This window comes from Tursiops truncatus, chromosome 16 (assembly GCF_011762595.2).
Source record: "Tursiops truncatus isolate mTurTru1 chromosome 16, mTurTru1.mat.Y, whole genome shotgun sequence".
Taxonomy (NCBI): domain Eukaryota; kingdom Metazoa; phylum Chordata; class Mammalia; order Artiodactyla; family Delphinidae; genus Tursiops; species Tursiops truncatus.
This window is the reverse complement of record NC_047049.1, coordinates 73,820,461-73,848,063: the sequence shown is the minus strand read 5'-3', so window position 1 is coordinate 73,848,063 and position 27,603 is coordinate 73,820,461. Positions and strand designations below refer to the sequence as shown.

The 27,603-nt window shown below is 39.6% G+C and overlaps 1 protein-coding gene across 3 annotated transcripts in view; it reads left to right on the top strand.

Annotated features, from left to right (window-relative positions):
* The window catches only part of CHRM3 (cholinergic receptor muscarinic 3), a 516,259-nt gene that overhangs the window by 253,888 nt on the left and 234,768 nt on the right, over positions 1 to 27,603 (top strand). For all 3 annotated transcript variants that reach the window (XM_073793631.1, XM_073793630.1, XM_073793632.1), the window contains exon 4: positions 18,178 to 18,280. The gene's annotated coding sequence lies outside the window, so the exon portion shown is untranslated. The remainder of the gene's footprint in view (positions 1 to 18,177; positions 18,281 to 27,603) is intronic.

The following is a 27,603-nucleotide window of genomic DNA, read 5'->3' as shown; positions in this document are numbered from 1 at the left end:
ACAGATGTAGACCTTTCCTTCCCAGTAACAGTCTAAACTCCTAATATAGGGACCAAGCTGTTTGTTCCTTTGTGTCCAGCAAGAACCTAAGATCACATTTTAGGCAATAGTTTCCACACCACAGATATGACCCACTCGTAGGTTCTGAAATCAGTTTACTGTTTGCCTACTTCACAGCCAGACTGTTTTAATGAGATAGAATGCAGTAATATCAAACTGTGGTACATCCATACAACAGAATATTATACAGCAATGAAGAGAATGAGCTCTCGAAGACATGCAGGAACCTCAAATGCATAGTGCTATGTGGAAGAAGCCAGCAAAAAAAGCTCCGTGCTGTGGGATTCCAATTATATGACTTTCTGGAAACAGGAAGACTATGGAGATAGTAAAAAGATAAGCCGTTGCCAAGGGTTGAGGGAGAGGGAAGGAGTTAGTGATGAATAGATAGAGCCCCGGGGGGGTGGTTTAGGGCAGTGAAACTCTTCTTCATGTCATGGTGGACACATGCCATTATACACTGTCAAAACCCATTGAATGTACAACACAAAGAGTGAACCCTAATGTACACTATGGACTTTAGTTAATAAAGATGTATAAATATGTGTTTATTAATTGTAACAGATATACCACAAGAATGCAAGATGTTAACTATAAGGAAAATGGAGGCTGGGGGGAGTGATGAGAGAGATATATGGGAATTCCCTGTGGTTTCTGTTCAGTTTTTCTTCAATCCTAAAACTACCCTAAAGAATAAAGTTTATTAATGAAAAAAGTGGCACAAAATATCTAAGAACACCATGCACTGTGAGAATAAATATTGTTACAGGAAACGTTTGTTGCAGTTTTAGATCCTCATTTGTGTACACAGGTACATGGGTACACTTGGTTGCAATGTAAAAAAATACGGATCTGATTGCCAGTAAGAAGTCAAAAAAGGTTGAAGGTCACTGTTTCAGAGATTATTGTAAATACAAAACAACTATTTTCCAGCTGATTGAAAACCATCTTAGAATTCTGGTAATGATTGTAAGCTTACCTCACGTAAGTAGGAACAGTCTTTCATCCAGACTTTAGTAGGTATGAAATGTCACCGGCGTAATGTATCCGTTTTCTAAAATGATTATACATGATAGTTATAGGATGCTATATGAAAGCCTTTAACCATGTGGTACAACAGAATTAACCCAAAAGGTATAGATGACAAAATGGCTCTTGTCTGAACATTTTTCAGCCTTCCTGACTGGATGTGGTAGCTACCTATTCAGGTTTTAGTAAGATACTGGGAGTATCTTGATTTTTTTTAAGTTGAGGTATAGTTGATTTACAATGTTGTATTAGTTTCTGGTGTACAGCAAAGTTATTCAGATATATATGTGTGTGTGTGTGTGTGTGTGTGTGTGTGTTCTTTTTCAGATTCTTTCCCATTATAGCTTATTACAAGATATTGAAAGTTGTTCCCTGTGCTCTACAGTCGGACCTTGTTGTTTATCTATTTTGTGTGTAGTAGTTCTGCTAATCCCAAATTCCTAATTTATCCCTTCCCCCCTTTCCCCTTGGTTAGCCATAAATTTGTTTTCTATGTTTGTGAGTCTGTTTCTGTTTTGTACATAAGTTCATTTGTATCGTATTTTAGATTTCATACATAAGTGATACCATATATTTGTCTTTCTCTTGTCTGACTTACTTCACTTACTATGATAATCTCTAGGTCCACCTATGTTGCTGCAAATGGCATGATTTCATTCTTTTTTATGGCTGAGTAATAGTCCATTATATACAAGTGGTATGTGTATATATATATATGCCACATCTTCTTTATCTATTCATCTGTTGATGGACACTTTGGTTGCTTCCATGCCTTGGCTATTGTGAATAGTTCTGCTATGAACATTGGGGTGCATGTATCTTTTCAAATTAGAGTTTTATCTGGATATATGCCCAGGAATTGGATTGCAGGATCATATGGTAACTCTATTTTCAGTTTTTTTAAGGAACCTCCATACTGTTTTCCTTAGCGGCTGCACCAATTTACATTCCCACTGACAGTGTAGGAGGGTTCTCGTTTCTCCACACTTTCTCCAGCATTTATTATTTGCAGATCTTTTGATGATGGCCATTCTGACTGGTGTGAGGTGATACCTCATAGTTTTGATTTGCATTTCTCTAATAATTAGCAATGTTGAGCATCTTTTCATGTGCCTACTGGCCATCTGTATGCCTTTGGAAAAACTTCTGTTTTGATCTTCTGCCCATTTTTTGATTGGGTTGTTTGTTTTTGTTGTTATTGAGCTGTATGAGCTGTTTGTGTATTTTGGAAGTTAAGCCCTTGCCGGTTGCATCGTTTGCAAATCTTTTCTCCCAGTCTGTACGTTGTCTTTTCTTGATTTTTCTTTTCAATACAGCAGAACTGGTTTATAGCCTCAAAACAATATCAGGCCTAGTTTTTAGGAAATATCTGAAGTAACCCATGAGCATAGAGACTGTATTTATTTGGTTCCTACTGTTGTCCCCTAAGCTTGCTAAGAATAGGTTCCCAATAAATACAAGTCGATTTTAGACTGACTAAAGTTAGCAGTTTTATGCAATTGTTAAAAAAGGGTAGGAGTGTTTATTTGGTGATTTTGTTTTTGTTACAGGTTGGTTGGTTTTCATCTTTCTTTTCTTTCTTTTGGGGTTTTTTGGTGTTCTTTCATTTTTTCTAAATATCTCACATGGATTCCCATGTCTGGGAAACAGGAGGTCTTAGTTTGGGAGCCAGTGCGGTCCTGGTGCTGGAGCAGCGCTGAGTTGGAGCTGAGAGGGGCTGCTGTCCCGTCCGCTCTGCTTCCTCAAGTTTTTCAATCTCACCTCTTTTGTTCCTTCTTTTTCTTATCCCCTCTTTCAATACAGATCACCCTGAGAGCTTTGACTTTTATCTCAGCAAACTTACAAGAATATCAGAAGAATTAACACAATGAATTTTAATTTTGTCAGCAGTTTGCTAAACTCCCAGACCCCATTTACTTCACATTTCTTTTTCTTACTTTTCTTTACCTTGCTGCCCATCCCAAGAGAGTGAAACATGAATGCTTCCCTGTTGCAAATATACTGGAAGGTGATCGCATCACATATCAGTGCTATAATGGCCAATGGAATGGAATCATAGGAGAGAGGAAGAATATACAGTGGTAAATTAATTTCTAGTTTATGGCCTAATTATCTTTAGTCCGATTTATATTCTTAAGGAGGAATAAATAAAACCAAAGTCGTTCGTATTAGGTTTCCAGTGCAATAACAAGCTAGTCTTATATCTGGGACAGGAGTTGACCAATGCCAGTTTACTCTTATATTTCGTACAATGTCAATCAAAATACATTTATTTTGCAGTGTGTTAATTATAGTCAGTCCTTACCAGTAGAAGGCTCTTTCAGTATTCCTTTGGAGACTTTTTGTAAAAATACAGATCCTTGTGCCCAGTCTCAGGCCTCTAGAATTAGAATCTCTGGAGATGTACCAGAAATCTTTCCCTCTAAAGAAGTCTCTGGGGAATTTCGATGAGTTCATCAGCTTAGGGAACCAGTGGGATAAAATCTTGGTACAATCTTGGATGGTAAGTGAAAGTCAATTACATATCAGAACAATTTTCTAATATATATACATGAAACACTTATAAAAAATAACAGTGTTATATTTCTTCTTAGTCACAAAACCAAGTTTCACAAATGTGATACTCGGATTTATCCTCTGGGTCTTGCCTGTGGTCCCCATGAAGTATTGAAAGCTACCAAAATCCTAATGTCATCTCCACTTAAAAATACTTTTATGACGTCAGACAGCAATAGATAAGCATTCAGTTATCTAAGAACCCTCTTTGTCTGTAACTACTTAAGACTCCTTTCTTTTCAAGCATAAAACAGTATCTTCACTTAAATTGTTCTATTCAGTCCAGTTCTATTAGTTCATGTACACAGCCAGGGAAGGAAAATAGCTGTTATTCCATGTTTGGTTTATCACTGATTCAACGGTATCAAAAGCGTTTTTCAAATTCCTCTTTGTGTGTGGCCCCGTTCTTTGTGCCCTACACAAAGTGAAAGTTGCAAGCACACTGGTCTTGCTTCCTTTGAACTAATGGGGCCTTCTATATATATCCAAAATACTTTCCAAACATTTTCATTTTTTATTCTGTGACATAGAGAACACAATTACCCTTGTTCCTTTGATGGAGGGACCTGTACCATGTAGAAAGTTTATTTTGTTCGCCACACCTTTTTTTTAGTGTTTATTTTTGGCTGCATTGGGTCTTCATTGCTGCGCTCGTGCTTTCTCTAGTTGCGGCGAGCAGGGGCTACTCTTCGTTGCGGTGCGCGGGCTTCTCATAGCGGTGGCTTCTCTTGTTGCGGAGCATGGGCTGTAGGCACGCAGGCTCAGTAGTTGTGGCTCATGGGCTCTAGAGTACAGGCTCAGTCGTCGTGGCGCACGGGCTTAGTTGCTCCGCGGCATGTGGGATCTTCCCGGACCAGGGCTCGAACCTGTGTCCCCTGCATTGGCAGGCGGATTCTTTTTTTTTTTTTTTTTTTAACATCTTTATTGGAGTATAATTGCTTTACAATGGTATGTTAGTTTCAGCTTCACAACAAAATGAATCAGTTATAGGCGGATTCTTAACCACTGCGCCACCAGGGAAGCCCGACCACACCTCTTATCTTCAGAATCTTGCCTTGTGAATTCTGGGCTCTTTTTCTTCCTCAGTCTCCTACGGAGACTGTGCTGCGAGTTCCCTTCAGGCCACACCAGGCATCTTGTCCAGACCCCTCATTGCCACCCTCTCTGACGCTCCGGCCTCTCTCACCCCTTCCTCTGGACTTGCCCCGTCACCCTCCTTGAAGCCCGCCTCTTCTCATGTTTCAGTGTCACAGGATATTATTGGGCAAAGCCACAAGGCTTGTAGACAAGGCTCATTGTAACTGTGGCTCCTACTGCCTCCTCAGCAAGCCTTCACCATGGCTTAGTCCACTCTCCAGAGTGGCTTTGCCGAAAGTTCCCCTTCAATTTCCACCCCTAATTCTATGCACCGCCCTTCTGACCCAAGCTCTCTTAGAATACCCCCATGACCTGCTTCTCTGAGAAACCTAGAGCCCACACATCTTTCCTCCAGTCTCTTCAGCACATCTGTCCTTATTCTGCCCCTTTCTCTGTCTCTGAAGAGGAAATGTCCCTTCAACTAAGACATTCACATTTCTACCTGGACTCTCATCCTCTCCCTGGTCTCTAACATCTGCCCTTTCTGCCTATTTCCTGACTTCGAATCCTGGTGTTTTAAACATTAAAACTCAATTTTTTCCTTATCACGAGAAAAAAAAATGAATAACTGTGTATGATGACAGATGTTCACTGGACTTCTTGTGGTCATCATTTTGCCGTGTTTACAAATATCGAATCGTGTTATGCCCTTGAAACTCATATAACATTATATGTCAATTGTACCTCAATAAAATTTTTTAATTAAAATTTTTTTCTTGGGAATTCCCTGTCTGTCCGGTGGTTGGGACTCTGCACTTTCACCGCCGAGGGCACGGGTTCAATCCCTGGTCTGGGAACTAAGATCCCACAAGCCACGTGACATGGCCCCCAAAAAATTTTTGTAATGTAAAATATTTCTTGACCTCACCTCCCAGCCTCCTTTCACTCCTTCAGAAAGATTCCAGTGTCTGCTGTGTGCCTGGCGCTGTATCCTCCAGCTCGCGTGCATTTTCCTGCTTTGCCTTCACTGCCAGATTCATCAGCGTTGTGTGCCCTGCCCTGCCTTCCCCTCCCCTCTCACCGTTAATTCACTGTCATTTAGTGTCTCCACTTTAATTATCCTGAAACATTGGTCTTAAAGGTTATCAGTGAACCCTTCTTTTTCCTAACCTGAGCTTTTTTTTTTTTTCCCCAGTTTTTCTACCTGAAAACTTCTTAGAATTTGAGGCGGTTTTGTGACACTGCAGTCAGTATCTTAGCATCCTTGGGTTCTTCTGCTTTCTCTTGCCGGTCTCTAGGTTTGGGCTGGATTCTTCTTTTCCACCTCCTGCCTCCTGAAATAGTGATTCCCTAAAAATGAGTCTTCCTCTACTCTTTTACACTCTCTTTGCTTCCTTTTCTACATCTCTCAAGTCACTCTCCCAGCTGTTACGCAGGTAGGTCATCTTCATGTTTAATCTTTCAACTCTCTCTCCAAAGCTTAATTTCTGTGTTACTAGTTGTTTGTTTTGCTGAATGAGTCCCCCTCACCCCAGACTCAGCATCTCGAAAACACAGATCTATTTACTATGTTTCCTGAAATACACACACACACACACACACACACACACACACACACACACACACGCACACACCCCTTTCCCTTTTTATCTCAAAGGAAGTACTGTCCTTCTGGTTCCTTGACCATGTAAAAATATGTAAATAATCACCTTTGTCTTTTGTATCCAGTCTGTTGAGAATTTGTCTTGTTGGGTCAGCAGGTTGACAGTGACTGATAGGCTAAGAATGCCTGGGCCTGTATTATTACTTGTATTGAGCCACCACAGACATTTCCCCAGCTAGAGCCAGAGCTGTGGCTTGACCAGCCCTTGTGGTTCCTATTATGATTGCAAGATGCACCGTAGCAAAAACCATTAGGGAACTTTGAAGAACAAAATTTATTACTCACAGGTCCTGGAGGGTACATGACACTCCTGAGAACCAGACAGCAAGGTCAAGGGTAGAGAGAGGGAGAGGGCGTGCAGACCCGAGACTCTGTCTTTATTGGCGTCTAAGGGTGGGGTCACTAGGGTTTCTCAGGTTCACTCTTTATTGGCAAATTTAAGACAGAAGAGCAGGAATTAGGGTGCAGGAAGGGGAAAGCAGGGTCACTCAGTAGGTTGTTATCTAGGTCACCCAGTTCTTTCTAAGAGGGGAACTTGTGCGCGGGACAGCACGGTTTCTTATCTAGTGGCTTTATTAGCGGCTGTGTCACACAGCTGGCAGCATGTTTATTGAGACTTTGAAATGGGTGCTTAATGTCAGGAACTTACATTACAGTCAGAAAGCTCAAAGTCAGGCATTTACACTCAGAACTCTGGTGACACGTTTTCTTTGGCACCTGCCCCTTATTCCACCCACCTGAACATCCTTCTCTGTGCCTGGTACATTGCAGTCATCTCCCAGGATCTATCAAGACCTCGTCTTTTCTTATGATCCCCACCATGACTGCCCCCCACGATCTCTCTATTTCATTGCTCTCAGTTACAGGGTGATTATCATTTAACTTCTGGGCAGGTCTTCAGTGTGAATTTAAACTGTAAAAATATAAAGTTCCATTGCAGGAAGGGGGACCCCTTCCAGGGCCTGAGAGTGGACTCGTCGTGCCTAACACTTGGCAATGAATTGTCCGAGGAGACACACATACTGACAAAGCAAAAGACGTTGTTAGAAAGGGATGCCTGGGCGGAGAGCAGCAGGGGAAGAGAACCCTCGTGGCTCGCAGTCTCAGGTTTTCTGGTAATGGGGTGAGTTTCCGGGTTGCCTCTGGCCAGTCATCTTGCTTGGCCCATGCTGGGTCTGACTCAGGCTCCTTCCTGGTGACACGCGCATCTCTCAGCCAAGGTGGATTCCAGCGTGAGGGCTTCTGGGAGGTTGGCAGGGCATGTCGTCGGTCCCCTCCCTCCTCCTTTCGGCCCCTCCCGAATTCTTCCAGGTTAGTGTAACAAGATGTACTGTGGGCTGGCGTGTCCTCCCTCCCTTCTGCCCCTCCTGAATTCTCCCAGTTAGTTTTTCCTGGAGGCAGTGGGATCTCCTGTTGTGAGACAACTCAGGCAGGCAGTTATCCTCATTCCTGGCTAAGGCAGGTGGTTTCGGTCAACAGTTCCCTAAGAGTTCCGTGAAGAATCTGAAGCCCAAAAGGGAGAAGTAACTTTCTCAAGGAAATATTCCTTCATTTTCTCCTTCCGCACGTGCCACCTCCTATAAATACGGGGACAGGCACTCGTGGAGCCCCCTGACATGTTCGCTGCTGCTGCCTCCCGACCTTTTCCTGATCGCTCTGTGTCCGAATCCCCTCGTCTTCAGTGCGTTCTTGTCAAAACCTGACCCCACTCCACAGGTTCTAGCACAAATCAACTTCCTCTTTGTCCTCTTTCACTGTCTTCCGGGGCCTGAGGGACACCAGACTCATCCTTCTCTGCTCTTGTGGCTTTACAACCCTGTGATGACCCCTGTTGTCTTTCTCATACAGCTTAAAGCCGTGTGCAGTCAGTGTTTTGTGTTGAGTCACTTTGAAATTGAACAGTGTGTGCAGACTCTAAGCACTTGATTTTATCAGGAATTTACTACTACTTAGAAATGTTCCTTAGTCATCACTTAAGGTCGAAATGCTTTGGAAATTTGATTTGGCCTGTGGTTCTCTAGCCTCTTGCCCTGTGTCCAGTCGGCATAGCTTCTAGATCTCTTTGATGTAAAAACCACCTCTAGTGTGTCAGTCTCCTACTCAAAACATTTCAGCGACTGTGCTGCTCTCAGGCTAAAATACGAGTTCCTGAGGACCAGCGTTCAAGGCTTTCCCAAGTTGGGCTCCAACCTGATTTCCTCTATCTCAGCTCAGTGTCATTCTCCCTTGGTCCCACATGGTGTGTCCTCTCTGTTCTTGATTCTTAGCCTTTGTTTTTATTGTCCCCCATCCCTGAAGCACCTCCCTCCTGTTATTTTATGAGTTTTACTCATAATTTGAGATCTAGCTTATCTCCCACAAAGCATTTCCTTCTCTCTCAGTTTATCCTTTCTGAATCTGTGCTTTTCCCATGACGCTATAGTCCTCACTGCCAATAACACGAGCACCACGTTAGATAGAGAGATAGATAGGTAGGTAGGTAGATAGATAGATGGATAGATGGATGGGTGGATGGATAGACAGATGAATGGATGAATACATAGATGGATGGATTCACATTATATATATAATATACATATATATATATAACTTTTTATCATGTTACTTATGACGTGATTATCTTTTTGCCTAAAAGAGAAAATAAACTTCCCGAAGGCAACGAAGATAATTACACTTCTCTACATCCCACAAAGACACTAGTATATCATGCTTTCTACCTGTGCATTTCTTTGGAATAATTAAATGTAGAACATCTTGGTAAAGAGACAGGTGTCATATGTCCCGATCCTAGGAATTTTTCTATATCCCTTGTTCTATAGTCAGACTCTTTTTAAAATTTTTGTTCTTTAAGTTTGCTCCTAAGGTGAAACGTTTTACTAGAAGATAGAAAAGGAATGTGTCTAAAGGAAAATGAGAGCTCTGTGATAATAGGATTGTGTGTAGCCCCTGCACAACTTCCACTCTTAAACACCCTGTGCCTTCTTGTTCTAGTTTAACATTAAGAACAATTCTCAGTTTGTCCATAATGGGTTAGGTTCTGGAGAACAAAGTTCTAATTTAGCACATCAGAGTGTGATTGCAGCACTTACGTTCTTTGTTGGTAATTAGTACATGTTTTTTGTCCACTCTTTTGCTCATTAGAAAAACAGTTTGGGATCTTATACACAGAAACAACGGGTAGTTCTAGAGATAATAGGATGGGGGAAAACACCATTTTCTATTTTATACATCACTAAGAAACTGAAAGGAACATTAATGTCTCTAAAGACCATCCCTGCCTACATAGTTGAACACTGCCATCTATTCAGTATATCATTAATCAGTCTATTTTGACTGACTTCATTGTGAGCTTCAATCTCCTGGAAAATCTATAAAATGATTTATAAAATCTGTAAAAATAATGTCAGCATGGAGTCTGTGTACACTCTGTGTTAGCCAGAACCGGGCTCAGCACTTCCGGACCAGAACCCTACTCATGTGACTGGGAGCCTGGAGCCAGCTTTGCCTGAAGGTAGCAATACTCCGAATGCCTTAAAAGGGGAAGGTAGGATGAAAATAATTAAGTCCAATTTTCTTTCCCTTTTAAATTTTTCATACTCTTTCTTTGTGTTCACTGTGTTGAATTGGTTTCCTTGTTCCATTTGTTTCAGTCATCACGTTAAGCAGACTGTCATTCAGCTTTACTTAACAAAGTAGTGTTTCTCTACACCTTGCTGTTTCATTTGTTCCTGAAAGGGCCTCTCTTCTGCAGGTAGGCTTACTGAAATTCGTGATTGTCAAATATAAAGGACCAGACTGAGAGGTTTAATTAATTTTCTCTCAAATTATTCAGGTCTTGACTTACCCATGTCACACAAGTTGATTCTGTGAAAATTGCTGTTGACTAAGAGATGAAAGGAGAAAAGCAGAGAATGAAATGGAAAATGTAACAAAGATGCAGAAAGACGTTCACAGGATCAGGAGATAAGGATGCGGAGAGGAAGTAGTTAAGGCAGACATCTACCGCTAACTAATATAGTAAGAATATCTTAATTAAAGAAACGCAATCCACTAGATGTTTAAAACGTTTTAGATAAAAAATTGCAGACATATTCAAAAGTAGACAGAATAACGTAATCAACCCCCTGTGCTGACCACCTGCCTTCAGTAAGTGGCAGTACATGGCCAGCTTATTTCTTTTCTGTGGCACCCTTTTCCCACAAACACTGGATTCCTTTAAAACAAATGTAAGACCTGTGTATTTCCTTTTGTACCTAAATTAATATTTTAATATTAAAAATTACTTAAAACTATTTTAAGAGATCAGTTCTGATACTATAAAAGAATAAGAAACCAGGTAAAGTTAATTTTAATCTCAATATTATATTGAGATATAATGTATATACAATAACAAGCACTCACTTTTAGTACATATTTGGTTGAGGTTAAACAGATTTACCTACCATGCTATTACCGCTAAATCAAGCTGTAGGACATTTCCATCACCACACAGAGTTCCTGTGTAGCCCTTCCTCGTCGATTGACATACACCCTATCCCACCCCAGTCCCAGGCAATCACTGTTCTGCTTTTTGATCCTTCGATTAGATTTCTTTTTTCTAGACTTTTATAATAATTGAGTCCCACAGTATGCACTTTTATATCTGGGTTATTTTGCTCAGCATAATATTTTTGAGGTTTATACATGGTATTGTGAAATAGTATCAGTGATTCATCCCTTTTTATTGCATTGCATCCCTATTTAATTCCATTGTAGGACAGTAACAAGATTTGCTTTCTCCCTTCCATCTGATGGACATTTTTTTCCAGTTTGATTATGAATGAAGTTGCTTTGCTTATGAACGTTGATACACAAGTTTCTCTATAGACATATATTTTCATCTCTCTTGGGTAAATAGCTAGGAGTAAAATTGCTCAGCTACATATTAAGCGTATATTTACCTATATAATAAACTGCAAAACGGTCTTCCATAGCGGCTGTATCATTTTACATTCCTACCAGCAGTGTAAGAGAGTTACAGCTACCTCACATCCTTGCCAAGGTTACGATAACCAGTTGTTTTAATGGTGTCATAGCATCTAATTGTGGTTCTAATTTACATTTTCCTAGTAACTAACGTTGTTGAGCATCTTCTTCAGAGGACTACTAGACTCCTCAAACTTTGATCACCACTTCCTCAATTTAGTAAGGCAACCAAGCTGTGCTTGATTTCCCCTTCCTGTGCCCACTTCCCAGAAGCCTCTTCCAAACCAAGAGCCCAGTTACAGGTTTCTCTTCTCTTCTTGGTTTCCCTTCTCTGTCATCACAGTCCTATACTACTTATCCAATTCCTCAAAATAGTTATTTCATTTATTATATTTTCTCGGGGTTTTGGGGGGATGGGGGGTGCCAGGGTATAGGTTATACTCCATCCCTGTACTCTGTTATGGCTAAAAGTGGAAATACAAGTTAGTTTTCAAGAAAGAATTTTCTAGATTTTTTTAGTTTATCAAGGGTTAGCCCAGAAAATGCCAGTCATATATGGTGGAAAAACCCTTCAACTTATTACATCTAGGCTCACTCTCTGATATTAATAGACTACAACACCAAGAAAGAAAAGGAAAACATGACCCCTTGCTGAGTCCGAGGAATTCTGCAAAACAAGAATGACGGTGGAAGGAAGGAAAGTGAAGCAGTCTAATACGTGCCTCCCAACTTTCTCTCTTGGAGTTTCAGCCCAGAGAATGAGGACTGTATTTATGAGAAGGACATGTGTACCAAGACAGGCAACTACTTCATATGCAGCCCTCTGCCAGCATCATAGCAAACTTAGCAGTTCAGCCTGGTCAATCGGAGGAAAGCCTTGGAACTTCCGTTCTGGTGTGGCATAGATAGGACCCCGGACAGCTGCAGAATGTGTCAGTGGTTCTTACCTGAGGGCTGCAGCACCCCAGGGCTGAACGTGCATCGCAGTCAGACGTCAGAGAAGGCTGCACTGTCAGCAGGAGGTTGGATGAGGCTGAGTTAAACAGAAATGTCTACCCAACTTTAATTGGTCAAGAAGTAACAAATGGTATGCATGCCAGTGGCGAGCCTAATTCTAAATGTCAGCCGTGCTAGGAGCGCCCACATGGATAAGGAGCCCTGCCGCATAGGTCAAGGGAGATAGACTAAGTCATGTTTTGAGATGCAGAATGTTTCTTCTCTTCCTGAGTTTACTGAAGCCATACCCCTCTACACTGTGTGTGTGTGTGTGTGTGTGTGTGTGTGTGTGTGTGTGTGTGTGTGTGTGTGTGTTTAAAGAAAGAGTGAGAGAGGAACGCTAATGGAAAGGCTGACTTACACAAAAGAGATTGAGCAGTACTTGAATTACATTTAATTCTGCATTTCTCTTTATATGTAAATGTATAAGGAACTGCCGGGGGAGAGGCAGGGGATGTGGTTTGTGAATTTCTTTTTATTTTTTTATTTTTTTACATCTTTATTGGGGTATAATTGCTTCACAATGGTGTGTTAGTTTCTGCTTTATAACAAAGAGAATCAGTTATACATATACATATGTTCCCATATCTCTTCCCTCTTGCGTCTTCCTCCCTCCCACCCTCCGTACCCCACCCCTCCAGGCGGTCACAAAGCAACTACCAAACGTAAGGTAGATAGTTAGTGGGAAGCAGCCTCATAGCACAGGGAGATCAGCTCGGTTTGTGAATTTCTAATGATTTGTGAGATTTACAGACTTAGGATGGATGTTCCTTTGCTTTCTAAGAGCTGTTGAGCCAGGAGATAGGCCATGTAGTTTTTCCACCTTAATCTCACTTCTAGAGGGTAGGAGATATTTTGGAGCAGCAAATCCTAGAAATTTACTGCCTAAAACCAGGAATGAGATCACGACCAGAGAGAGATGAATAGATACCATCTGAGACAAATGACGAACACTTGCTAGTTCACCCTTGTTCTTACGTGAGACAGAAGCCAGTAGCTGTGAGTTAGCTATTGTCTCTTCAAATGCACCTTCTCCCTGCCCTGGGAAGACTAAATGGCTTCCCAGGGATGGAGGAGACTCTGTTTGGGAGATGGGTGATGTCTTAAGAAAATGAAGAAATGGGAGATTCTGAGGCTCAGCCAATTTTCTTTAGCTTTTTTTTTTCCTTTAGAAAATGGGATAGAGGGAATGTAAGAAGGTGAAAGTTATGTTACAGTGTGGAAAAGACTGTTGATCATAGATTCATTTAAAATCACATGCATTAGCAATTATGTCAACAGATCTTCTTGGTTTTGTAATCTAAGTTTTCTGTGGACTGTCATTATAAGAAATTGATTGTCACCATTCTGTTAAAATATGTGTATATATATATAATCTCAGCATCATACTAAGTATATCTCTTTCATCTCCTACCTCCTTCCTCCACTATCAAATACTTAACGATGTAACAAAATAATATTTTATGTGCTGGAGACCATTTCACCATGTAAACACGTATTCCAAATATATATCATGTTTGTGGGTCTGTATTTTTATTCAGTAGGTATTTCAAATGAGTACAATTTTAAAATATATTATGAGAATGGGGTTAAGATTTTTTAATGCACTCACAGCTACTCTATCCTAGCACCACAATTTTCTTTATTCTGGTTACGTCTCTATATTGTGCCTTAGTTATTACTTTATTGGCTACTTAATATACTGTGGAGTTAATATACAAACATTTTCTTAGATGCCCTGCTGTGGGATACACAAATAGTTTCTGTTATTCACTAGTATTATGAATAATGCTACAATGAACATTTTCCTAATTTTGAATTGTTTCTTTGGGATAATTTGTGAGTGGGATTAGTAGGTCCAAAGATATGAATATATTTCAGGACCCTAAATATAGGTATGTGTGAGATCAGTGATTCAGTGGGTTCTACATATGCATAATACCACCAAAATATATGAGTTTATCCATTGTTTTCCCAATAGTCCCATCTGCATTTTATTATTTATAATTGTAGCTAATGCAGTCTGTGTCATTTTTTAAATTTTGGGTTTGTTTGATTGCTATTGAGATTTTTAAATTTACATATTGCTTACTGTTTGAGGATTACTGTGGTTTTAATTAGGAAAATCACCTAAGTATCAGGCAAACATAGTTTCAAATCCCAGTTCAGGCCACTTCTTGTTGTGTATTAAGTAAATTAGCCTCTCAAAAAAAATAATAATTCATTTGTAAACTAGTGACGATGATACCTTCTTCACAAGGTTGTTGAGATGATCAGATGAGAAATCAATGCCTGGTGTGTTAGTACTATAAGGGAAATAATTAATTCTCCTTCCCTCTGCCTGTACCTCCCTCATCTCATCTACCAATCCACCTGCCCCGACTTCTTCTTGCATGGATTAAGCATCCAGGTTCTTTTGGTACAAATTTTCATAGAACCCGATTTCTCATTCCAGAGTTTACAGGGGCTAGTTGTCAGGTTTCTCTATTTTTATTTATTTATTTATTTATTTTTTGCGGTACGCGGGCCTCTCACTGTTGTGGCCTCTCCCGTTGCAGAGCACAGGCTCCGAACGCACAGGCTCAGTGGCCATGGCTCACGGGCCTAGCAGCTCCGCGGCATGTGGGATCTTCCCGGACCGGGGCACGAACCCGTGTCCCCTGCATCGGCAGGCGGACTCTCAACCACTGCACCACCAGGGAAGCCCTGTCAGGTTTCTCTAGAGAACCAATTTCTATCGTGCCGGCAAATGCTGGATTATACAGCAAATCACTGAGGTCAAATCGGTTGGACCCCATGAATTTCCTAAGTATTCATACAAACAAATGGGAAATACATTCGAAATAATTTTTTTCTATAAATTACTCATTTTAGAATGTTGTGTGTAGTCCAGTTTCTCTTTTAAATGACTTATCCAAGTTTTCTTCCATTAGGTTGCTCACAGGTATTTTTGATTCGTTTATTTGCTTCTACGTTTTGGTTTCAAATAATGCTTCTGCTTCATCTGCTCTCTGCTGCATGTCAAGAACAAGCTTACTTCTGTGGTAACAAGTGTGGTTTGTCAAGCAGCTGTAACACAAGGTCATTGCTGGAAGTTGCATATCTGGATGATACTGTCATTTGGATTTTGTCTGTCTTACATCCAGTGTCTGTCTGTATTCTAGGCATTACTGTTCATCTGTTGCCTGGCATTGGTTTCTATCTTGAGAGCCTCTGTAGCAGAAGCTGCCTTTTTAAGCCATCACGCTTCTTTAAAGCCAAAATAATTCCTAATATGTTGTAAGGTCTCAGAAAGCCTGTAACAAGCATACAGTTTCTCAACTGGAAAAGCATTGAAAATAAAAACTTCTATCCTCTTTCATGAGGGCAAGGAGATTTCAGGGCTACCGAAATATTTTTCCAGTCTCTCACCTTCATGCTGAGAAATTGAACTGAGTAAGATGTATTCTAAGCAGTTTCACTTCAGGAGTTTAAAAGAGAAAAAGTGGGAGGAGAGAGAAGAGGAAGGGAAAAAATCCTCTACAATCTTTCCAGCCTCAGCAACTATATTTCTCATCCTTTGGAGAATGCCACAGGCTCCTTTAGAGTTTTTCTTATATAAGCTATGTGTCATAGACAAGGTTTCTTCATTTTTGCATTACTAAACCTGCTTTGCCCTCATCTCCATGCTTTCTCTCCCCATTTTTACATGTTACGAATGAGTGCTGGACTCCATTCCTCTCTGAATAGATGCACTAATTCCAACCTCTGCCTAGAGTTCAAAGCCCTTTTATCCACACACTACATCAGCAAAGTTATTAAAGTGCTGGTGAAGTCAGAAGCGAGAACCACCAGGCCTGAGAGAGGCTCATATATAACAGTTACGTCCACAGAGGGCGTTTGAGGATCAGAGCTGGGTGTAGACAGAATCACCGGTTTCTCCACGGTTGCTGGACCAGTCTTGCCTTCAGTATGGCCACACGGAGAACTCTTTTATTAAAGATATCAAAATCCAGGTGAAAACATGTGGAATTAATCACAATTTTTCTATCCCACGCTTGACTTCCTGAAATTGGAAACAGGAAAGGTGATGGTGGCCGTGGTTTGGTTGTACCCGGAGTCCACACGGCAGTACAGTCGGGAAAGCACACGTCATGAAATAGGACAGAGACTGGAACGTCCATACCACATGCCACATGCACCGCTCCCTGCACAGAGAGGGCACTGGACTGGTCTACACGAATCACTTTTTTTTTCCAATTGTATGAAGCTTTTAAATTTTTTATTTTTATTAAATGTAGGTGATTTACAATGATTCAGGTGTAGAGCAAAGTGATTCAGTTTTATACACACACACACACACACAGACACACACACACACACACATATGTATGTAACTTCAGATGCTTTTCCATTATAGGTTATTACAAGATATTGAGTAGAGCTCCCTGTGCCATACAGTAGGTCCTTGTTTATCTACTTTATAGATGGTAGTGTGTATCTGTTAGGCCCAAATTCCCAATTTATCCCTCCCCCACCTTCGTTTTGGTAACCATAAGTTTATTTCCAATGTCTGTGAGTCCGTTTCTGTTTTGTAAATAAGTATATTAGTCATAAAAAAGAATGAAATACTGCCATTCGCAGCAACATGGATGGACCCAGAGATTATCATACTAAGTGAAATAAGTCAGAGAGAGACAAATCCCATATGACATCCCATCGATGCAGAATCTGAAAAATGATACAGATGAACTTACACCAGTTACCTTCAGGTCTTGGGCAGACCCCTCAGCCTTGTGAAGCCACGATGCGATGACGTGTGTAGAGGAGCTTGGGAATAGGTTCAGCTTCTGTACAGTTATTGGAGTGGGTGCTTTCGTTTGTACCGCCGTGCCGTGGACTGATTTACAGCCCTTTAAATCTGTAAAAGGATGTTCCGCCATTTCCTTTGTGCATGTTCTGTTCCCTCACATTATTGTAGGCCCGATATAAGGCAGCTTTCAGAACATGCCGTTCTCCCTCACAGCTTCCTGTGTTTGAACATGCTGCCTGAATAACACCCTTCTCCTCCCTCAACCCTGCTTCGCCGGCGTATCTCTTTGTCTGCCTGTCACTCTTCTACTCAACATTCAAGGCTCAGCTTAAAGACTCTCTGCTCAGTGATGCCACCCCTGTACCCTGTCTGCACTGTGAACACAATGACTGAGTCCTCAGGGTTGATGAGGGTCCAACGTGGCCTTGCCCACTTGAGTGGACTTGGGTTTTTTGAAGGCAGGACCAAGTCCTATTCATTTTCTCAACCCAATATCTGGTTCATGTTATTCACTCAGTAAATATTGATCAAAATGATGGATGAATGTCAAATACTTGTTGCCATGAAATAAATTGTACTAGTCAGGTGAGTGGTTCTTCGCTAATTCGCTATGAAACTTGTGAAGGAAACTCAACACTTAGCTTTCTATGTGTTTTAAATATATGTGCCTCATGTGCATATTTTAATGGGGAAGCATATAAAGTACTCCCAGCTATTGGAAGTTTCAACCTGCGAACATGTGACCGTATATGACAGAGTCTACGAGATGTGGCATCTCGTGGAAAAGTAGGGTACACAGCTCACTGTTTCCCCAGTAACTGCCGTGGATCACTCCTGCAGCAGGATGCTAACAGGTATTATGGAATGAAAGGGTTTCCTTGATGAGGTCCATTTGGGGAAAGTCTGGGATGAATCTCCATTTATGAAATCTGTCATTTAATTAAAATGCCATTTCACAATCAAGTGATCCAAGTATCCTACTTCTTCTTTTATCTTGTTTTAGGTTTATTTACTCCTTCTTTATTTGTTTGGTTTTCAGCTTTTGTGGTGACATGGCATCTGGTTTTTTCCTACACGGAGAGTTCAGCACACAGCACAGTCCTTGATACATGGGATTGGTTTGATGATCCTACCTGGAACAGGTACATAAAAGCTTCAGTGTTTGCTTACCCATTCTTTGAATCATACCTAAGGATGTTCAGCCATGTCTGCTTTTCTTGTTGTTGACTGAGGATGAAATTTGTTCTGGAGAGTAAAATTCACGTGTCAGAGATGACCTTTGTCTTTTCTACTTAGCGTATGTGTTTATAGTATGACCTACAAGACTCCCCAAGACCCTTCATTTCCTTTGTTATGGGATTAATATAAATTAAGAATACATTCATGCCAGTCGAGAAAGGAAATTCCATGCTCATATGGTTCTGAAACTAATAAGATTTAATATACAACTCTATGGAACTCAAGTATATGAAATATGACAGATCCCCTGGTATGTTTATAGATATAGTATCTGTAGCTCAAAAGTCTAACAGAAGGATGTAAACTTTTTTTCCCAAAATTAGTTCAGTCTTGGACAAAATTGAGTACCAAATTATGAACTAAATGGGAATTAATTAATGATCCTTTGATCCTCTTAGCTTTTGTGACAAGTACTCCCTTGGTATATAATGACATAAATATGACATAAAACCAAGAAAAATACAGTATTTGAAAGTTTCATGGTTTAATGAATACTCTTGAAGGGAATATTCTGAAATTAGATTCTCATGAGATATAAGCCTTGGAGCTCCTGATTTAATTCAGTTCAGACTACTTTGATGAGTACTGTGTGTGTGTGTGTGTGTGTGTGTGTGTGTGTGTGGTATTTTATCACTAACAGATACTTTATTACAAGATTCATTGCTTTATTGTATTCAACTTTCAAAATATTGTTGGGAACGTGGTAGACTTGTTGAAATTCTGGTATGTATTTAGAAAAGCGTCCGATGTATATAAATTGTATTTTCAAAAGTAAAACTTTATAACAGCCCCCCTGACCACCCCCTCCCCCCAAAAAAGTCTGCTGAAAACCACATTTGAGAAGTAGCACAGACCTGAGACTTAATAAGATATAAGATATCTGCTTAATATATCTGCTTAAGATATCTTAATATCTGCTTAAGATATCTTAATAAGATATCTGCTCCTTAACCCATAACCTTGGAAAAACAAATTATGCTTCCTTAGAAAGGAGGAGGGGGGAAGGAGGGAGAGAAGGAGGGAGAAAATAAATTCACAATTGCAGTGCACCAAATACTCCAGGTCACCTTTATTCTTAATGAGGTATCAAGTAATTAATCGATGTGTTTCCAGGAGTCTCCAGAGAATTTCACTCCTGCATTCTGTGACAGTCTGAGATCCATAATTAGAGTTTAACCTCCCTGATTTAAGGCAGAAGTTGCGACTGGTCCCCTGAATGTTAGGGCTATCTTAGGTTGTTTATTTTATAGTTTTGGTGAGTTTTCTTTGGCCTACACACAATTGATACACATGTGTTTAAAAAATTGCCAAATCAAAATCATCAGGAGAGTTCACATTCAAATCTGGGCTTCCAGTCTTCTTTTCCTCTGGAAATTGCACTATAAGTAAACTAGTTACTCATCTGCCACAATTGTAGCTGTCATACAAATGACCTCCCTCGTCTTAACCTCTCCACGTCTAATCCATCAAGTCCTCCAAAGCCTTGCTGGGACCCAGTGGTTCTCAGCCCTCACTGTGAAAAGGTCATTTCCTGAGAGCTCAGGCTGCACCCAGAAAAGTAAGCCAACAGCTCTGAGGGTGGAGCTGGGCTTCAGAACTGTAGAAGGCTCTTCAGATGATTCTGATGTGCAGCTGAGGTTCCGAACCACTGACCTAACATCTTCATGTCTCTGTGTCAAAGGCCATGCCCCCAGTCCAAGTCACATTCACCACTTTCTGGTCTCAGCCGTCTTCCACTGTCATCCCTAAATCACCTTCTCATTTCTATTTTTGTCCCTGTTCGATCTCATCTTCACCCAACTGCCAGAGTCATTGTTTATAAATAGAAACATATCTGGTCAATGCCTGGCTTAAAGCTCTTCAATAATAATAGCAGTAATGATATCAACTGATGATGATCATTGCTACCTGGGTTGAATAAAGAATCTGAGTTGAGCCTTTGTTGAAGGATCAAGTCATTCATTGAGACATTAAGTATCAGAAGCAAATGGGGGAAAGGGCACAAAAGGTGTGACCGAAGGTACCAAGGAAATTTTATTCCATTTCCACATGGGGCCTGTTGCCTAATGTGACGATACCTTCCCCTTGCCTGCCCCTCCAGGTAGTGACCCTTAGGCCAAAAGCATTGCCGACTTCTGCCAATTGGCATCCAGCCAGTGTCCTGATGTCACACGTCTATCAGAAGCAAAGGGATTTTATAGTTTGGCAGTGACATTATTATAAGATTAGTGTTCGAACACAGCTACCAAAGTTTATTAAATGTCACTCCTTCGTAGTTGCGTGATTCACCCAGCAAAATAAGTTGATACTAGTAAATTTTTAGGCAGAATAACTGAATTAGGGATGTGTGTTTGTCGGGGTTGGTAGTTAAACCTGGGATCATATCTCTTGCCTGTCTGACATATAGTTCCTCCTCTTCACCAGCAAGAAATGTAAATCCGATTATTTATTTGAGCTGCAGTGGAGACTTTTTTTCTCAGAATGACTGTGTAATGACTGTGTAGACCATAGAGGTAGTTACTGAAGTCTTTCCTTTAGACTCCAACCACCCATAACTGGAGACGGTGCGCTTCCCATTGGAAGGGAAGGAGATAAGGTGTCATCAGAAAGTTTTCGTCAAAGACACCTTCTGACATACTCTGATGTTATTTTATTTAGAGTTTAAAAATAAACCAGTAGGGCTTCCCTGGTGGCACAGTGGTTGAGAGAGAGTCCGCCTGCCGATGCAGGGGTTGTGGGTTCGTGCCCCGGTCTGGGAAGATCCCACATGCCGGCGAGCGGCTGGGCCCGTGAGCCACGGCCACTGAGTCTGCGCGTTCAGAGCCAATGCTCTGCAGCGGGAGAGGCTGCAACAGTGAGAGGCCCGCATACCACAAAAAAAAAAACCTAGTAAATGCAAACTTCTTTGAAGCTGAGTGGAAACTTGGGTCCATGTCAGCACTCCTTATGTACAACATACTCAACTTTATTTCGTACTGGTGACATTTTTTTCCTTCAATATAAAACCATCAGTGTTTCACAGTTGACATTATAAAAAGTTCAAGTATCCGTGTTAAGACAAAAATGTGCCTCCGATGTTCAGGTAATGGAGACCAATAAAGATGCTGAAAACTCTGTTACCTAGGTATTAAATTAATTCATGAGGAATAGCTATCTCCTTTACCTTAGGGGACCTAATTTACCCAAATAATATGTCTGGGCAGAGTTATCCTTACATTTAAGGAAACAGTTGATATTTTCAGCTCTCTCCTAAATATTTATTTTGGAGGACAAATGGAGAACAAAATACACAGAGAGGCACAGCACATACACACTGAGCATCCCTAGACACAGTACAAGATAGTGCTTATTGACAAGATGCCTTTGTATTTCCTTTGGGGATCAAGCTGGATTGGCCTTGCGTATAATTCTTCTCTGTGGTGAACAGAGGTGTAATAAGGCCACAGATTCTTCTCATGTAGGAATTTCTTTGAAAGGATTCAGGCAGGGATGTCCATTATGTTTTAGGGTTCTACATTAGTATAGACAAAGCTTTTCCAGTAAGATAAATCCATTTTTCTAAATTCTTTGTATCACTGAGTGCCTGGGATCTGGACAGAGGAAGATTAAAAATCTCTCTAAAATTTACCATACTGCCACCACATGAAACAGCTATTGAGAGGGAAATTAACAGTGTCTGAAATGAACCTTGGGTTAAGCATACTTCACTTTGCATTTTTTACTATTTTTTTCACTTGCCATTAACTCCCTTTAATCAGAGAGGTTCCCTAAATTAATTACGATTAATTTTTCAAATCTAATATAAAAGATAAATGTATCCTATATTTATTATAGGGCAGGAACAATATAGACGCTGAGTTGATTGTGAAGATCTGTGTTATGTTATAGTAATACATCAAACAGCTCCAAAAATATACATATTTGTCATAGATATTTACTATTATATCAGACTTTTTCTTATTCCCATCATCATTTTAGCACTTTGTGTTGACTTTTAAGAGTGAACATTTTGGAACAAAAGATACATTCTTCCGGGATCCTCCATGCTTGAACAATATTAGACTTTAGAAAATATTTGTGAAATGAATGATGAATAATTCAAATGCATTTTAATCTTAGGCACAAGCAGATGAAATTATACCACAGCTAGGAACTGACTTAGCCAATGAACTAAATATATAAAATAATGACCAATAAAAATGGTAATTCATCAGATCAGATATTATATCTGGTATGCTCTGTGGAATCAGAGAGATGGGCATCATTTTTAAAGGATTTGGACAAAGTCAAAGGTCCAGCAAATCTAATATTTTGGTGAGCAGCTCATCCTGATTTCATTAAGGCATGGCTGTTCACTTCCCTCTTCTCCTTCACCAATATTTTCATCTTTAAAATCTTTTTTTTTTAACCTGTCATGTTAAGGGGACATTCTAGTCTAAAGACTCCTGATTGAGGTGCCTTACCTTTAAAAACTTTGCTAGGGGCTTGTGGGACATTAAGAGGTAAAACACTATAGCATTTCTGCACTTGTGAATAATTGAACAGAGTCTAATGTTGTCTGATCAGGTAATAGTGCTACCCAAGTAAACTCTCTAGGAAGTACTTGAATCATTCTTATGCCTCCATCTACTAACCTATTAAATTTCTGACTTTTCTTGGCAAAGCTCAAAGCCAGTTAAAGTCCCATATGCTTTACATTGCTTCACTTTTGCATTTTAGAAAAAGAGTAGATGGTCCAAATGGATGTGATGATCTCATCAGCCAACAGTAATGTAAGCCCTTCATACATAAAATTATTTTTCTTGGAAGAATGTGAAATTTCACTTTGAAATTATATTGCATTCTTAGTATCACAACAGTAGCACATGTGATACTAAGGGATAAATAATTTCATATATTTAGGATCCCTAAGTTATATTCCTATATTGAAGAGATATTTAAAACAAATTATTTTACTTTATCTGAATATTAATAATATGATCAATGATAACTTTGATTACAAGTATTCTGCAATTGGGAACTTTACCATATTTAACTTAGCCATCTTAATGTTCAAACGTATTTCTCTTTATATTATTAATTTCTTTTCTTTAAACATTTTCATTCTCTACTGTTCACTTGTTTGTATTGATGTCTGCACTCTGCTTTTTTTACCCCCCCAAAAAATATTTTGGATAGATTATAAAAAGAATAAAACCTAATAATTATCAACAAAATAGAAAATTAAGGCAGAACAAATATAAATAAAACTGTAGAATCAACTGAGAAATAAACATCAGTCACAGGCAGACCCTGGGGACCAACAGTTGATTATCAGACATGATTATCAGACATGACTGTTGATTATCAGACATGACTCTGGGTTTAGTGGGGTCTAAAGCAAAATTCTGTTGGGCAATTCTGCTATCTGAAAAAGATACATTTGCGTAACATTAAAATACTCATTCTGTAAAAACAGAAATTACACATCTGATAGGAATGGAGGGGCGAAGAGTGCTTATGATACTGTGGGAACGTTGGACTAATATTTGAGGATTACTGATGTAGGAATGAGATACAGCTGTCCTGAACCATGTGTGTCTACCATCAGCCCCTTTTTATTTATGTTTGTAGTCATGCTTCAGCTGATGGTTGAAAGAAAACCATTGAAGTCAGAATTTTGTGTATTTTATTCCATCGGCCTTTGAACCTCACTGTGCTCAGAGGTCTTGATTTTGTTTTCTGTTCTCTACCACAACACTAAATTTTAAATGATGTTTTATGAAAACAAGTAGAAGGTATAGTTGCAAAATTATGTGACTTATGTCCACATAAAAGTGGAGATAGTTTTATTGAGTTAAATTCTGTAGTTTATTTCTCTTGGCATAAAATTACGTGTTTGCCTAACACTTTTTATTTATGATATTGGCTACTACTAGATATGTGTATTTTTTTTAACATCTTTATTGGAGCATAGTTGCTTTACAATGTTTTGTTAGTTTCTGCTGTATAACAAAGTGAATCAGCTATATGCATACATATACCCCCGTATCCCCTCCCTCTTGCATCTCCCTTCCCCCCTCCCTATTCCACCCCTCTAGGTGGTCACAAAGCACTGAGCTGATCTCCCTGTGCTATACGGCTGCTTCCCACTAGCTATCTATTTTACATTTGGTAGTGTATGATACGTGTATGTTTAATTTGTTACTCTCTGAGCTTTTTTTGGGGAAAAAAAAGACAAGTCTTTATATATTCTTTGACTGAGACCATTGAACAAAGAGAAGTAAAGTGCTACTTATTTTCCTAGACAGCAACTTGTTGGATTCATGGCACAAGCTTTATATCGTTGTCCTGCTCTTGAAATCTACCCCATTTTAAATCTTCTATCAAATCCTTTGCAATATGAAAATTGTTGTGATTAATCCTCATAAAAGCATGGCACACAATTTAATCATTTTAAAAAGTAAAAAAGGGGATCATACTTTGCAAGCATCATTCTATAAGATAAAAGGGAGTTGGGAATGCCTACACATGGATTCTGGCCTTAGAAGATTGAAGACTTGTTTTCATTTTGGAAAACCAGTAGAGATAGATCTATAAAAAAAGATGAGTCTTTAATTTAAAAAAGCTTCTCCTCCTGGTAAATTACTTAATTATATATTAACATATAGCTTATTTCCAAGTACCACATTATAAACTACACACAGTTTTGAAACAATGGTAGCAAATAGAAGCAAGTAATGAGTGGCCAAAATCTCAACTTAATGTTCGTCTTCCATGAGTTACCACTGACTTTGAGCATAGTCTTAACTTCTGATCGCAGTACCTTTATTTCCTGTTTAGAAAAAAAAGATAAAGACATTTGAGAGCCTGTCTCAGAGTTGTAAACAAAATAGCACCATGGTGGTTCTGAGAGCTATCCTTCTGAGACATTTTTTCAACTAATAAAAACCATTTTAATCTAAACTGATTATCTGTACAGTGCAAAACAATTAACACAATTGAGTTTCCCCTTTAATATGCTGGACCGTCTCACATTTCCAAGGCACTGTCATGGTCCAGTCCCTGTGTGAGTCCCCTAACACATATGTTTACTTCAGAATCTCTTATTTAGTCTTCAAAGTAGCTCTGTGAGATAAGTAATGTCCTCACTTTACATGTAACAAGGAAAAATGGGTTACAGAAAAATTATGTCATGAGTCATTCCTATCTAATTACTAAGAAGGATAAACTGTGATAACCGGAACTTTTGCTCTCTTAATGCAAAACCCTTTTCCTCTAAATCAGTGCTTCTCAATCAGGGTGATTTTGTCCCCTAGGGGAACATTGGGCAATGTCTGGAACCATGTTTGGTTTTCATAACTGAGGGGGGAACTCAGTTGGTTTCACGACTGAGTTTCTATGCAAGCTCGTATAAACTACTCTCTTCCATGCGTCCTACGTATGCTCCACATTCCGGTGTCTTACTGTTTCCTCGGAATTATACAAACACTGTGCTTGCACCTACTCATCACTCTGCATGGAGTACCCTGAACCCCCTTTCCTGACAAATGTGTATTCATCTTCAAGACCTAGATGGAATCTCACCAGAATGCTGATATCTTTCCCCGTGCCCTGCTCATCTTCTCCCCAGGCAGAGTTAAGCTCACCACGTTCTTTCCCCAACCCCTCCCTTCATAGTTACCCAGCACTTATGGCTCTATATTGCAACTTCTTGATTTCCTTGATTGTTTACCCCTGAGACTGAGTTCCTTGAGGACTGGCACCCCCATCGTATTCATCATAGTATTGCTTAATGGCAGTACAAAACAGTCACTAAACAAATGTTTTATTGTGAATTGAGTAAATGCTAAGTGATCCATGAATCCCTCTTGATTTATCGTTCCCTTGCAGCTAGGGAAATGATGCAATAAATTAATTTGCCCCAGCATCCAAAAAGATTAGCAGTGAGTTTCATTAACTTGAGCTTTCACACTCTCACCCTTTTATAGTTGGAAAAAAGTCCAAATAGAGAAAAATGTAATGTTTTAGAAGGTGACTCCTAAAACTTTAACGCCTTTAAAAGATGTAGTGTCAGGCTTCCCTGGTGGTGCAGTAATTGAGAGTCCGCCTGCCGATGCAGGGGACACAAGTTCGTGCCCCGGTCTGGGAAGATCCCACATGCCGCGGAGCGGCTGGGCCCATGAGCCATGGTCGCTGAGCCTGCGCATCCGGAGCCTGTGCTCCGCAACGGGAGAGGCCACAGTAGTGAGAGGCCCGCGTACCGCAAAAAAAAAAAAGAAAAAAAGATGTTGTGTCATTCAAATTCCTCTACTTATTAATATAAGTACTTAGAAAAAATTTAAGATATTAAAATATTAAGAAAAAAGCTATCACTGAAGGTCAAATGTTGTCCATTCAACAGATTTGTATTGATTGCCTAACATGTGCCAGGTTACCTGGAACATTATTTTTTTATTAATACTATATTTTAATAATTATAGTAAGTTGGGGGGAAATTAACAAGATGTGAGATGTGTCTTCTAATGCCCTAGAATAGTTAATTGATTCACTTTTGCTTAGAAAATATCTACACATTTTATATTTGATCTATGACTTTAAATTTATTTGTTAATAATTTTCTTTAATGGAAGCTGATGTTACCTGGTAACCCTGGTGCCGGGTTCAGAGGTTATTCATCAGTCTTGTTTATGAGTGAGAACATTCCAGAACAATAACTTCATGTAGTACTATCACAGCATCATCTTTCTGAGTAAATAGATCATATTGATACTTAGATATACTTTAAAAAATCAGTTCACTGCATAGTTAAATCCATTCTAAGTTTCAAACCCTTTAATAGAGAATAAGAAACAAATTTGTGGTCTTCGTATCACAAAATTATAAAAAACCTGCCTTTACTAATATAAATGTGACCTACTTTAACTAGGTGCACTCAAGAAATATATACATTAGAGTTTATAATTATATTTTTCCCACCATCAAATACTACTGTTATCAGTGCATCGTGCCATACTGTTTCACATTAAGCCACAAAACTGTCTGCTTCTAACGTAGTTTCCAGTCTGAAAAAGGATATACCTCTGTTACTTTTTTTTAATATACTGCAATATTTTTCATTGATCTATTTGCAGAAGGGACTGATATAAATGTAATAGTGTGTAAGTAATAATGTATATAATTAATGTATAACTCTCTGTGTGTCTGTGTATTTCCCATCAACTTAAACACATTGTTTTGGGGTTTT